The following is a 13665-nucleotide window of genomic DNA, read 5'->3' as shown; positions in this document are numbered from 1 at the left end:
TCCTGTAATACATAACATTTGCTGAAGACACCAAGCTACGTGGCTGGGTGACAACATTAACATTAATGGTGAATCACATCATTCAAAGAGATCAGAAACAATTAAGTAGAATAGGATAAGGAATGGCAGAAGTTTTAAAAGACCAGATAAATGCAAAGTTCTGTACATTCGAACAAGAAACATGGAACCGTGTAGCTGATGAAAGGGGGCCCATTAACAAGAAACAAACATTTGCCAATGACACCAAGATATGCGATCAGGTGACAAGATTAATGGTGACTTACAGCTGCGTGTGATGAGTGGCCAGTCAAACGACCGGAGGGACTGGAGTGCATCGTCACCCCCGGGAACAAAACTTTAATTTGATTTGTTAAGTTTCCTTTAAAGTTTTTTGTTCATTTACAGTCTTTATTGGTTGTGCCCCTTTAAAAAGGGGGCACGTGCTTAACTTTAAACAGGCAATTGCCTGTAAGAAGAAGAGTCAGCCAGTCAAACATTGCATGATGCATCGTAGGAGTATTGCACGAGCTGCTGAAGCACATTATTCTAACCCTGGACAGTTCACTGCTGGGTTTGCATTTGGGATGTGATGTAAAGTTTGCACCTCCTACCTTCAGAGGGACATTGATGTGATGGAGAGAGTTCAGCGACAGAGATGATTCCAGGACTCTGGCCTCTAACTTATGAGGAGAGGATCACAGAGCTGAACTTGTTTCCACTGGAAAAAAAGAGAGATGGTTGTGATCCATAGGTAAAGTGGGACAAATATAGAGAATGTAGACTAGTTCTCTTGGATTATGAGCACAGGACTGAAGGATATAATACACCATTAACAAACCTCAAGTGAGATTAAAGATTGGAAGAATTTCTACCCCCACCACCCGAACCACAAAATAAAAGTGTGCATGTACAACAACAACAAAAAATAGATTTCTTCAAAAAAAAAGCTGGGTAAATACCTGGACAGGATGGTAGTAAAGTCTAGAGGGGTATCTATAGATGGAGGTCAAATGCTTTGAGGGCTTGTGCTGCATGACCAGGGAAATGCCAGTTGATTAATTCCTTCAAATAGGAGTTGCATAGATATCTGGTTGAGAGCAGGAATGGCGGAGGGTTGGGGTGGTGGGGGGGGGGGGGGGGAAGAAGTGTGGTCTGCAGAGAGCAAATAGCCACGGTTGAATTGAGGAACTCTTGATGGATGGATGGTTGAATATTCTGATGGTTTGCTTGATAACTTTTGTGGATCAGACAGTATTTAGCTTCGGAACATTCACACATGAAAAATAGAATGAGGTACCAGAGGGTGGCAGAATCCACGGAACAGTACCCCAGGGAGGAGGGGAAGGGGAAAAGAAAAGCAATTATCTGAGCCCCAAGATTAGATTACGGCCTCAAAATTACCACAGATTAGTTGCAGTCTTAAATTATGCATATAGCGAATAATTTTACAGGATGGATATGTCCTAAACTGTGGCTGTCCGTGTGGACACTGCCTGTTGGGTTTGCTTCTACATCACTGAAGGGGGATGACGCATGACCGGAAAGATTAACAACTGTGATGTCCTTCCTGCAGGTCAATGGAGGATTCACTTGGAGTTTACCACAGGTTTATACCACTCCCAGTATTCACATTATTAGAACCACTGCTGAGCTTCTCTGATAAACAAGTCAGAGCATAATTATTTTGGAGATGATCAAAGTGATAAGTACTTTAACAAAATTACACATACACCTGCTATTAAGAACATAGAGCAAGATAAATATATTCAGCCCAACTAGCCCAGTCCAGCCAGAGTCCGTGTGCGATTATCCCATCATAGACACCCACCTGTTGATCCCCTACTTTAAGATACACTAAGTTTCCTCCCCAGCCTCCCCTGAAAATAAACTGCTCAATGGTATTGAACCGCACACACACTTACTCATGCTCGAACACACACACACTCATGCGCGCACACACACACTATGCTCGAACACACACTCGCTCATGTACACACACACTCACACACACACTCACACACTCATGCTCTCACACACACTCACTGTGCTCGAACACACACTCGCTCATGTACACACACACACTCACACACTCACTCATGCACACACACTCACTCACGCACACACACACTCGCTCATGTACACACACACACTCACACACTCACTCATGCACACACACTCACTCACGCACACACACACTCGCTCATGTACACACACTCGCACACTCACTCATGCACACACACTCACTCACTCATGCACACACACACACTCGCTCATGTACACACACACACACACACTCACACACTCGCTCATGTACACACACACACTCACACACACTCACTCATGCACACACACACACTCGCTCATGCACACACACACTCGCACTCACACACTCACTCGCACTCACACACTCACTCGCTCATGCACACACACACTTGCTCATGTACACTCGCACTCATGCACTCACTCATGCGCACACGCACATGCACACACACATTTGCACACACTCACTCACTCGCAGATACACACACACTCACTCATGTACACACACACACTCACACACACTCACACTCACTCATGCACACACACACTCACTCATGCACACACACACTCGCTCATGCACACACACACTCGCACTCACACACTCACTCGCACTCACACACTCACTCGCTCATGCACACACACACTTGCTCATGTACACTCGCACTCATGCACTCACTCATGCGCACACGCACACACACTCATGCACACACACATTTGCACACACTCACTCACTCGCAGATACACACACACTCACTCATGCACACACAGTGTGATTGGGGTCCTCTAAGGTGAAGCTAGGTATTCTCTCACACAGAATAAGAGAAAAAGTACCAAACGAAAAATGTTTCTCGTGCGTGAGATTAGCACGCTCCCCAGTAGCATAACTTCTATATTGGCCGGCTCCAGGAATTGAGAGGCCTATTACGGTATAGACTTTCCTGAATTCAGTAACATGCAGCATTGTGACCTTCAGGAGCAGCTTTCCATTTAAAAAGCACCATAAACCACTGTTGGTAAGCTGCTTAAAAAAAACAAATCTGAGAAACAGGTTGTGCCAGGCCTCTTTAAATCCAAGATGGCCGCCGGCCCCTCCAGTTCTTGGGCCTGGTGATGAAATCGGGTCAATGGTCTGAAGTGCCGAGTTATGGATTGTTTTGGAGGCAGAAACTGAGCATGGTCGTTTATTTGGCTGTAGATATGTAAACATTTTGGGGCAGTTGTGCCAACAAACCGCTGTTCTTACTCTCTGGTTCCCGACTATTCCTGCAGAACCCCACATGTGGGTAAAATAATCCTTTTCTAAATTGCATGAAATGTTGTCAAATGTGATATTTGGTGGGTTGCACGTCCTAGAATCAGAGAACAGAAGGAGGCCTTTTGGCCCATCGTGCCTGTGCCTGCCTTTTGGTGGAGCTAGCCAATTAGTCCCACTCCCCCCACGGCTCTCTCCACAGCCCTGCCCTATTTTTCCTTTTCAGATATTTATCCAATTCCCTTTTGAAAGTTGCTCTCGAATCCACCACCCTTTCAGGCAGTGCATTCCAGTCCTGTGTCAAAATGTCCTCCGGGCCCCATTGTATCTTTGACAAGTAACATTTAGTTCCTACGGAACTTCTGGCATCAAACAATAATAAAAAACGGGGAAGTTGAGGGCACCAATTCAGAGAGTTTGAGAGAAAAGTTGAAATGGGAGATGCAAAGTTTGATCATAAAGCACAGTGCAGCAAAACTGTCCGTTTATCTTCATTTGTTTGTCAGAGAATTAAAAAAGGGTCATTCATCCCTTGTATAAAAGCAAAATACTGCGGATGCTGGAAATCTGAAATAAAAACAGAAAATGCTGGAAACACTCAGCAGGTCAGGCAGCCTCTGGAAACGTTAAGTCTGTTTCTCTCTCCACAGATGCTGTCTGGCCTGCTGAGTATTTCCAGCATTTTCTGTTTTTATTTCATTCATCCCCTTGTGCAGATTGCTAAAAACTTTGATGATTCTAGTATTAGGTTATTCTGGTGCTGTTTTATGTTCTTTTAGTTGTAACTCCCTGTGCACAGATTACTGCAGCTGACCTGATTTTTAGCCCCCGAGTCAGACGATCTCCGCAAGGGCAGGTCGTTTTTAGACAGTTTCCAAATTGTGGGGGGACAAGGTGCTGTGAAACTGGTGAGAGAAAAGAAAATATGAGTGTTTTTTAAAAAACATAATAAGTGGGTGACAGACATATGGGATAATATCGCTCTTAGATCAGAGCATTTCAAAGTTTAGGTGCGCCCGAATGAAAGGAAAAGGCTCAGAGACCTTTCATGGCAGAGAAAGAGCTGGAAGTGGCCTGTCAGCAAAGAGGAAGCCCTGCAAGAATCCATTGGAACTGGTCAAACGGGCAGCCGGGCTGGAGATGTGCCCACAGACACTGGAGGAACACCACCAGGACAATGCATTGCTCAAAGTGACAATGGAGAAGGAAGGAAAGCAGTCGGAGTTCCGGCAGAACAGGTTGTCGCACTTGCTTGATAGCAAAATACTGCGGATGCTGGAAATCCGAAATAACAACAGAAAATGCTGGAAAAACTCAGCAAGCCAGGCAACATCCGTGGAGAGAGAAATAGAGTCAACGTTTCGAGTCAAACTCTTTAGTCTTGACAAAGAGTTTGACTCGAAACATTGACTCTATTTTCTCTCCACGGATGTTGCCTGGCCTGCTGAGTTTTTCCAGCATTTTCTGTTGTTATGTCGCACTTGCTTGACCGCCGAGTGAGGATCCAGCCCATAATCGAGTACACAATCAATGTGTTAAACCTAAACTTGCCGCCCCTCCTCCCTCCAAAAAAATAATGACGGGACAGCGTAGGTGGCTTCTCGAGAGCGTTTGAATTGTTAGCAGGTCTGGACAAGTGGTACCGAAGACTTTGAGCAGTCACTCCACAGCACAACACTGACTTTTTTTGCAGTTAGAAGTTCTGCCAAGAATGGATTATAATGCAATGATACATGCAAATCATAATTATAATAGTCTGGCTCCCAGAGGTTATAGGGGTGAGTTTAAAATGTTATGCAAATCTCCTAAGCATCATACTTAATAAAGAATTAGCCTTAGAAACACTAGACACAGAAACTGTGGTTAGAGGGAGAACATATTTGTGGATTCGAGTGAATTAATGTTAAGATTATTCTGCAGGAATCGTGTTGAGATGATCTACAAATATTGTTGCGAAGCAATAAATACAAAGCTCTACGTGAGGTGGCTGAGAACCAAACACTCAGGGTCTCCCAGGTCGGAGGTTCGATTACTTCGCCGGAGGATGAGCTGGGGCACGGGGGGTGCATTACCCAGTCTCAAAGGGATGAATCCAAGCACACAAGATGCGCCATAGCAATAAGGTGGGACAGAGAGCGAGTAACATGGGTCCGAGCAAAACTACTGGGTGCAGTCAGGTAGACCAAATGATAGGAGATTCAGTCTCGGGGAGTAAGTCAATGAGGGGAGATTCAGTCTCAGAGAGTAAGTCAATGATGGGAGATTCAGTCTCAGGGAGTAAGTCAATGAGGGGAGATTCAGTCTCAGAGAGTAAGTCAATGATGGGAGATTCAGTCTCAGAGAGTAAGTCAATGATGGGAGATTCAGTCTCGGGGAGTAAGTCAATGAGGGGAGATTCAGTCTCAGAGAGTAAGTCAATGAGGGGAGATTCAGTCTCAGAGAGTAAGTCAATGAGGGGAGATTCAGTCTCAGAGAGTAAGTCAATGAGGGGAGATTCAGTCTCAGGGAGTAAGTCAATGATGGGAGATTCAGTCTCAGAGAGTAAGTCAATGAGGGGAGATTCAGTCTCAGAGAGTAAGTCAATGATGGGAGATTCAGTCTCGGGGAGTAAGTCAATGAGGGGAGATTCAGTCTCAGAGAGTAAGTCAATGAGGGGAGATTCAGTCTCAGAGAGTAAGTCAATGAGGGGAGATTCAGTCTCAGAGAGTAAGTCAATGAGGGGAGATTCAGTCTCAGAGAGTAAGTCAATGAGGGGAGATTCAGTCTCAGAGAGTAAGTCAATGAGGGGAGATTCAGTCTCAGAGAGTAAGTCAATGAGGGGAGATTCAGTCTCAGAGAGTAAGTTAATGAGGGGAGATTCAGTCTCGGGGAGTAAGTCAATGATGGGAGATTCAGTCTCGGGGAGTAAGTCAATGAGGGGAGATTCAGTCTCAGAGAGTAAGTCAATGATGGGAGATTCAGTCTCGGGGTGTAAGTCAATGAGGGGAGATTCAGTCTCAGAGAGTAAGTCAATGATGGGAGAATCTGTCTCGGGGAGTAAGTCAATGAGGGGAGATTCAGTCTCGGGGAGTAAGTCAATGAGGGGAGATTCAGTCTCGGGGAGTAAGTCAATGAGGGGAGATTCAGTCTCAGAGAGTAAGTCAATGAGGGAAGATTCAGTCTCAGAGAGTAAGTCAATGAGGGGAGATTCAGTCTCGGGGAGTAAGTCAATGATGGGAGATTCAGTCTCGGGGAGTAAGTCAATGAGGGGAGATTCAGTCTCAGAGAGTAAGTCAATGAGGGGAGATTCAGTCTCAGAGAGTAAGTCAATGAGGGGAGATTCAGTCTCGGGGAGTAAGTCAATGAGGGGAGATTCAGTCTCGGGGAGTAAGTCAATGAGGGGAGATTCAGTCTCAGAGAGTAAGTCAATGAGGGGAGATTCAGTCTCAGGGAGTAAGTCAATGATGGGAGAATCTGTCTCGGGGAGTAAGTCAATGAGGGGAGATTCAGTCTCGGGGAGTAAGACAATGAGGGGAGATTCAGTCTCGGGGAGTAAGTCAATGAGGGGAGATTCAGTCTCAGAGAGTAAGTCAATGAGGGGAGATTCAGTCTCGGGGAGTAAGTCAATGATGGGAGAATCTGTCTCGGGGAGTAAGTCAATGAGGGGAGATTCAGTCTCGGGGAGTAAGACAATGATGGGAGATTCAGTCTCGGGGAGTAAGTCAATGATGGGAGATTCAGTCCCAGGTTAGTGGATCCACTGCTTGCTGAGGATGGCCAATACCGGAAGTTATTGGTACTTTGGGGAGGGGATGTTTAGATTTAAAGGAATTGGTAGGAGGTTTAGAGGGGATTGGAGGGGAAATTTCTTCACCCAGAGGGTTGTGGGGGTCTGGAACTCACTGCCTGAAAGGGTGGTGGAGGCAGAAACCCTAACCACATTTAAAAAGTGTTTGGATGTGCACTTGAAGGGCTATGGGCCAAGAGCTGGGAAGTGGGATTTGGCTGGATAGCTCTCTATCGGCCGGCGCGGACACGATGGGCCGAAATGGCCTCCTTCCGTGCTGTCAATGTCTATGATTCTATGTGCTGCATTGAGAATCAGTGCTGAATTGCCCACTTTTGGCAGGTCAAAGCACGATTAGCAATAACTGATTGCTGCATCTATGATGGCCTATTAGGATGAGGAAGCAGTCCTGAGTGGTTACTGAAAGTCAATGGAGGGCAGATGATCAGAGCCAAGCCCAGGCAGCACGGGGCTGGCCAGGGTGGGGACTGACTGCATTGCACCAAAGCAGCCAATTGGCTCGGCTCCATCTACTTCAAAACCTTTTATTTTCGAACTCATTGAAATCTACCTACCCCGCTGGAAAAAAAAAGAATCTTAAGAGAAGAAAAATTAATTAGTCTGCCTGCCTCTTGTTCTTGCTGATTGATGTCTGGTGTAAAGACCTGATTGTCAGCAATGTTCAGGATTAAAGGTTTGCGGTTAACGCCCTCCTTTCCCAATCAGAAAGAAACGAGTTATCCTGCGAGATCTATCCGTTGGAAAGCGGAGGGGAATTATTTGGGACACATGATAAAAAGCAGTTGGATTGTTGAAATGTTAAAGTACGGGGATTGTAAGAGAATTTCGTTCTGCCCCTTCAATATTGATATATTTTTCTATTATAATCCACGATTTTATTTTGTCTTTTTAAATAATATTGCGATAATTTCACTCGAGTGAACGCGGGGATAGAAGCGGGGTTTCTTGTTGAATAAATTCCAATACATATATTTTGAAAAGAGATTTAAATCATCGACTTCACCATTTGTAAATGAGAGAACAGAGGACAAATAACTGCAAACCCACAACCCACTTAACAGGACGGGAAAGGAAGAGGCGATCTGGAGCCAAGCAGGGGGGAAAAGCTGACGTGGAAATCCTGTACAAATTTCAGACCGTTTGCAAATCAGGGATCTGATTGTGAACATTTAAATGAAAATTGGCACAGCCAGTAGGTGCAATTGTGCAATGAAATAATCATGTTAAACGCATAGAGATTTGAAAAGCGACATTTCTCGCTGTCTCTTGATGTTCTGTATTCGTTTCTCGTTTGCCTGGTTTTAGTTGCAATTGGGAAGATTAATCACTCACCCAACAATTGAGTAATCCGGTGTCTCCGGATTAGCGGCAACGTATCTGCATATCCCTAGATTTTAAATCTTTTTTTTTGCTTAAATCCTCTAGGATTCCGGCGCCATGCCGCTCATCCTCACCTGTTCCCACTCATTTTGACAATGTATTCTGATCAAGTGTTTATCGAAATATTGGAATGACATCAACAGCAATAAATTAAGGATTTTCCCTCCCTCAAAACGGTAAACGACTCAAGGCTCTTATTTTTTGCAATTTCCATCTGTGGTTTTAATCGATCATGGTTTGCCTAATGCACCTTCCCGTGATCCATTCTTTTCTGATGCAGTTTTTTATTTGAAGGAGCGGCGCTCGCTTCTTTCAGCCTGAAATCTGGATTCGTGAAATTGACGAAATTGTGGGTTATTATATATTAATGTTTGGAGTCTGACAGTATAGGCTGGGGACCGGGAAGTAAATCAACACCCCACTCCTTCACCAATTTGCGTACAATCTGGATAAACTCTAGAATAATAAAACGCGCTCCTGGGATGAAGAAACTCCTGGAATAATGAAACACGCCCCAGGAATAACGAAATTCCAGGAATCATAAAGCGCACCTCTGGAATAACGAAACTCCAGGAATAACTAAATGATTAATAACGCAATTCTAAGAATCATTCTGTTTTTAAGATCTGGTTTATAATTTGGTTTGATATATTCCGAGTGAAGTGGGAGCCGGCTCTAGTCTACATTTTGTTATTTAACGCCATCAAATGATCAATGTGGCAGGTGTCTCTCCACACCTCGCAAAGCCCAGCTCCTCCGAGGACCTTGTTGTCCATTCGGAACGGCTAATTATTTGGCCAGTTGTTGGATTGCGACCGCTCGGCGTGCATTCGACTAGAGGCGCCCGTTCAAACTCCCAGCGCGGTTTTGGCAGAGTGGGATGATTACGGAGGAGAGCGGAAAATATTAAAACATTCACCTTCAGTTCGAATGTGAATCGCACATCCACTGTACTCTCTCCATCTGCGCCTCCCATCATATCTATTCATCTATCGCTTTCTATTTTTGCTTCATCCGTCCAACTTTGGGTGGGTAGATATTGTGGCTGATAAACCTGCCTATGGATAGCTAATATCTAATACATGTATTCACCGCTGTCTCCACACCAGTCTTTCCGAATCTCTAGCAGTCCATCTAGGTACATTCCATTGGTAACTTGCCGGGTACGATAAGATATAGTTACAGTCTATATAGTGAGATAGTTACAATCTACATCTCTAGTGTTTATTCCTAACTTAGTCATAACAGTATCTTTATTCACCAAGTTCAGAGTATGTTCATTCTGCCTGGCCTTGGCTAGCTTGGACGGCTCCCAGATTTTGTAATCTCTCTCTCTCTCCTGTCCTTTCTTGAAATAGTCCCAACATCTGGAGTGACATATTGCCCAGGATATGCCGCAGTATTGCGGCATTCTGTGCATTAGCCCCTGCCCCGCCCCTCGGTCCGAAAGCCCAAGTGCCGAAATGATTGATTTCAGGCTGCACTGATGCTGTAAGTGATTTTTTTTTCGACGCCCAAATGGCTCTCTAAGCGGCACTAATTCGTCCCATTTCCTGGTGTAATCGATCTCCTTAAACTAGGGTCAGAGCAAGGGGGGAAAAAAGAGATACCGGGAGAAACATAAAAGGGAACAAAGAGAAATAGAAAAACGTAAAGGGAAATAGAGAACGAAAAATAAAGGGAAATAAAGATACACAGGGAACGAGAGAGAGAAAATAGAGAAGAATAAAGGATACAGAAAGGGATAGAGAGAGAGACAGAAAGATGCATAGAGAGGGGGGAGAGAGAAAGAAAGCGAGGGACCAGCGCGGTGGGTGGAGAGAACGAGAGGGGCGGGTAGGGAGAGAGACAGGCGGACAGGGATACAGCGACTCTGTGACTTGATGTTCAACATTTAAATGTACCAACTAATCTTGAAGCTTCGTGCAACTATTGCCCATCTATTTATTGTTTCAACTCGTTATTACAACTCCCTCAGTAGTCATTCGCAGAGGTCACTATTTACAAGGTGACATTTCGTTTCATATATACCTTTAATAATTAGGTATTATTAAATCGTGTTTGTAAGACGACTGTAAATATCATTCAATATAAAATGTTTAAAATTCAGGAAAGAAATCTTGACTGAATCTAACAGGTAACAGGATCGGATTAGGCGGGAATCTGATGATAATTTACTGGTGATCTAAAGACACATTTACATCATAAACGAATTGGGAGAGTAACAAATAATCCTAGTGCTTGATCGAGTCTCTGGGAATCACCTCAAAGAGTTTTCACAGTGAGTCTCTTGAAGGACAGTGAGCTTTATTTGGGCGAAAGTTAAATGTCTAACCTATTATGTAACTGGCTGTCTATGTACAAACCAGAGAACTACAGATGTGAGCGTGTGTTTTTTTAAATGTCTTAATAATCTATTTTAGACACCAGGACAGAATTTTAAGAGGGTCGGTCACTAATGGGCAATGGAGCCGGGTTGAATCAATAATTGCTGGACTTGTCTCTGGACTTGAGCCCACGCACCTTGACAACCTGGGTTCACTGGTTCCATTTACGTCCCCTATTGCGCCCGCACACTGCGCTAGTATGTGTTTTAACAAGATAACTGGTATGTATGTGGGTGATATTTTTTTAGGGCTAGTAAAAGTGGAACGTTTTTTTTATCGCTATAGGCTAAATATTTGGGCCAAAGTGATTGGATGATTGTTGTATTGGGCTCTACAAATCCAAGCTAAATCTGGTTGCAATTTTCTCGCCGCTCTTCTTCATTATGCAAATATAAATAACGATACTTTGACTATATAAATGAGATAAAACTTATAACTCCCTTTACATAGCAGCCGTCCCACTTCGGAGTAATTCATTGTGTGTAAAGCGTTTTGGGACACTGCCGGGAAAGAGGATGAAGCGTCTGAAAACAAATGTTTCTCTATTTTGTATGACCGGTTTCAGGTCAATGTGAAAGGGATCATTACATTTCTCCTCCTTGCCCAGTAACATTGTGCAATATTCACTGCGGAGACAGACCCTTGCACAGTGAATGTGCCACACAGGAACAGGAGGAGGCCATTCAGCCCCTCTATCCTGTTCCACCAATTAGATCATGGCTGATCTGTATCTTAACTCCATTTACCCGCCTTGGTTCTGTAACCCTTAATAGCCTTGTCTAACAAAAAAATATCAATCTCAGTTTTGAAATTTTCAATTGACCCCCAGCCTCAATAGCTTTTTGGGAGAGTTCCAGATGCATCGCATACAGACCCGTGCTGGAGGGTCACGGCATTGTAATACACCGGAACAGGGCATTTTATAGTTCGACGCCAGTGTATTATTGGATGGCGAGCAATATTACTGCTGTGCTATTTAATTATCTATAAACTGCATCATCGGATTAATGGGTTTTATAGATTGGAATTAAAAACGAGTGCAGAATGAAGGAACCATTTTCATGTTGTAAATGTTAAGAGGATGAAATTGATCACAAAACAAAATATATTTCCGAATTTCTCAAATTCGTTTTGTTTTGCTCTCGGTATTTCTATTTTTCCTTAAAAAAAAATCTTGAAAGATTTAATTCCTAACAAAATGGTTGGGATACTCTCTCCGTTCCCCGACTCCTGCAGTCGGAGTATTTCAGAGCATTGGCAGGGGGGGAAGGAAAGATAATGAAGAAAATGTGAAAAAGAATTCAGAAGGTGGTGGAGACGCGGGACCCGCCTCAGATGATTTTTTCACCGCCCTGTACAGCCCGGTTCTGGTCTCATTTTATGTTGCACTTGTCACTGATAACTGAAGCGATCACGCAGCCATTACAAACTCGACTGAAACGCTGTGCAAAAAGTCAGGGATTACAAAATATCTTCGAGAACCAGGGGATGCAAAGAAATCAATTGTAACAATATATCAGACCCTGTTTCCAATGAATTTATAACCGATATAGAGATATATATATATTTGGAAAGCGCTTAGGTGAGCACTGTTTAAACGGCCTGTTAATTATTTTTTGCGGATAGACATTTAAGCGAAGACAACATCTATTTGCTGAAAGTGGGGTTATTCTAAAATGGCTATAAATATTTTTAAAACCCAGCACACACGGTGAGCGCGGCAGTAATCCCCCGCCCCCGGTCTGGGATTGGGATTGGGATTGGGATTGGGATTACCAGACTGCTGTTAACCCGAATCCACACCCGCCCTTACATATCCAGCCCGAACTGCTGTGTGTTTCCATTTTTATTCCATTTTCACGGTCTGTTGGCAAAAGGAGAGCCGAAATATTGTTTGTTTATAAGCTCCTTACCTCCTATAACAAGGTTGTTTTTAAGAAGTACTAATTGCAGTATTGTATAAAAAGAAACCAAGAAACAGAGACAATGCTGGGAATTCACGACAGGTCAGTGAGCTGTCCTTTACATCCCCTTGCAGATTTGCAGCAATGTGGGGTGTTTTTTTTTGCTGTTAGTCTGATTTCCAGGTTTCCGTTTGTATTTTATCATTGAGCCCACAGTCCGTTCTCTCGAGGGTACCTCCCGCTCCCTTTGTTCAAGGGGCCGGACGCCTTGTGTACAGAGGGAAACTGACATATTGACACTAAAAAAGGTAGAGGATTTTGGACAATAAGTGGCGGGTTATGTTATGTGCCCTGCTGGGGGCAGGTGATGGGGAAAGGCTGCTCTCACCCGGCTACTGATCCAGTGTCAACGATTGCGGAAAACACCAGCACAAGTGGTTTTGGGGCGTAGCTCACTTACGTTCAAAATCCCCCGATCTTTTGCGCTGGTGCAGCGGATACCGCCAGGATTGCACTGATGACTGCACGCTGAAACCCTACCTCCTGTGTCTTTTTTTTACCCTCTGTGTCTGTTCAGGCTACAGTCGGAGCTCCGTCGGGTTGGGGTTTTTTTGGGGGGGCGGGGTGGATAAAACAGGAAATGCTGGAAAGACTCCGCAGGTCAGGAGTTGAACTATTTCTCTCTCTAACTGTTTCTCCGCAGATGCTGCCTGGCCTGCTGAGTGTTTCCAGCATGCTCTGAGTTTTTTTTAAATTTCAGATTTCCAGCAATTGCAGTATTTTGCTTTTGATTTTGGTTGGGGAAGGGTGTGGAAAGGGTTAACGGGTCCAGTCAATCCGCCTTTTAACATCTCCTCAGTGCTGCAGAGTGCGGGCTGGTAATCTCAGCTCGATCTGATTACCACGCCAGCCTTC

General features: G+C 44.2%; 1 long non-coding RNA gene across 2 annotated transcripts in view; it reads right to left on the bottom strand.

Moving 5' to 3' along the window:
• The window catches only part of LOC147105845 (uncharacterized), a 78210-nt gene that overhangs the window by 54399 nt on the left and 10146 nt on the right, over positions 1-13665 (bottom strand). For both annotated transcript variants that reach the window (XR_015081603.1, XR_015081602.1), the window contains exon 2: positions 612-718. This is a non-coding gene — a long non-coding RNA (uncharacterized LOC147105845). The remainder of the gene's footprint in view (positions 1-611; positions 719-13665) is intronic.

This window comes from Somniosus microcephalus, chromosome 17 (genome assembly GCF_052327205.1).
Source record: "Somniosus microcephalus isolate GS21.2 chromosome 17, FLI_Smic_1.0, whole genome shotgun sequence".
NCBI lineage: Eukaryota > Metazoa > Chordata > Chondrichthyes > Squaliformes > Somniosidae > Somniosus > Somniosus microcephalus.
The sequence above is the reverse complement of the archived record's forward strand: the minus strand, read 5'-3'. Positions and strand labels throughout refer to the sequence as shown.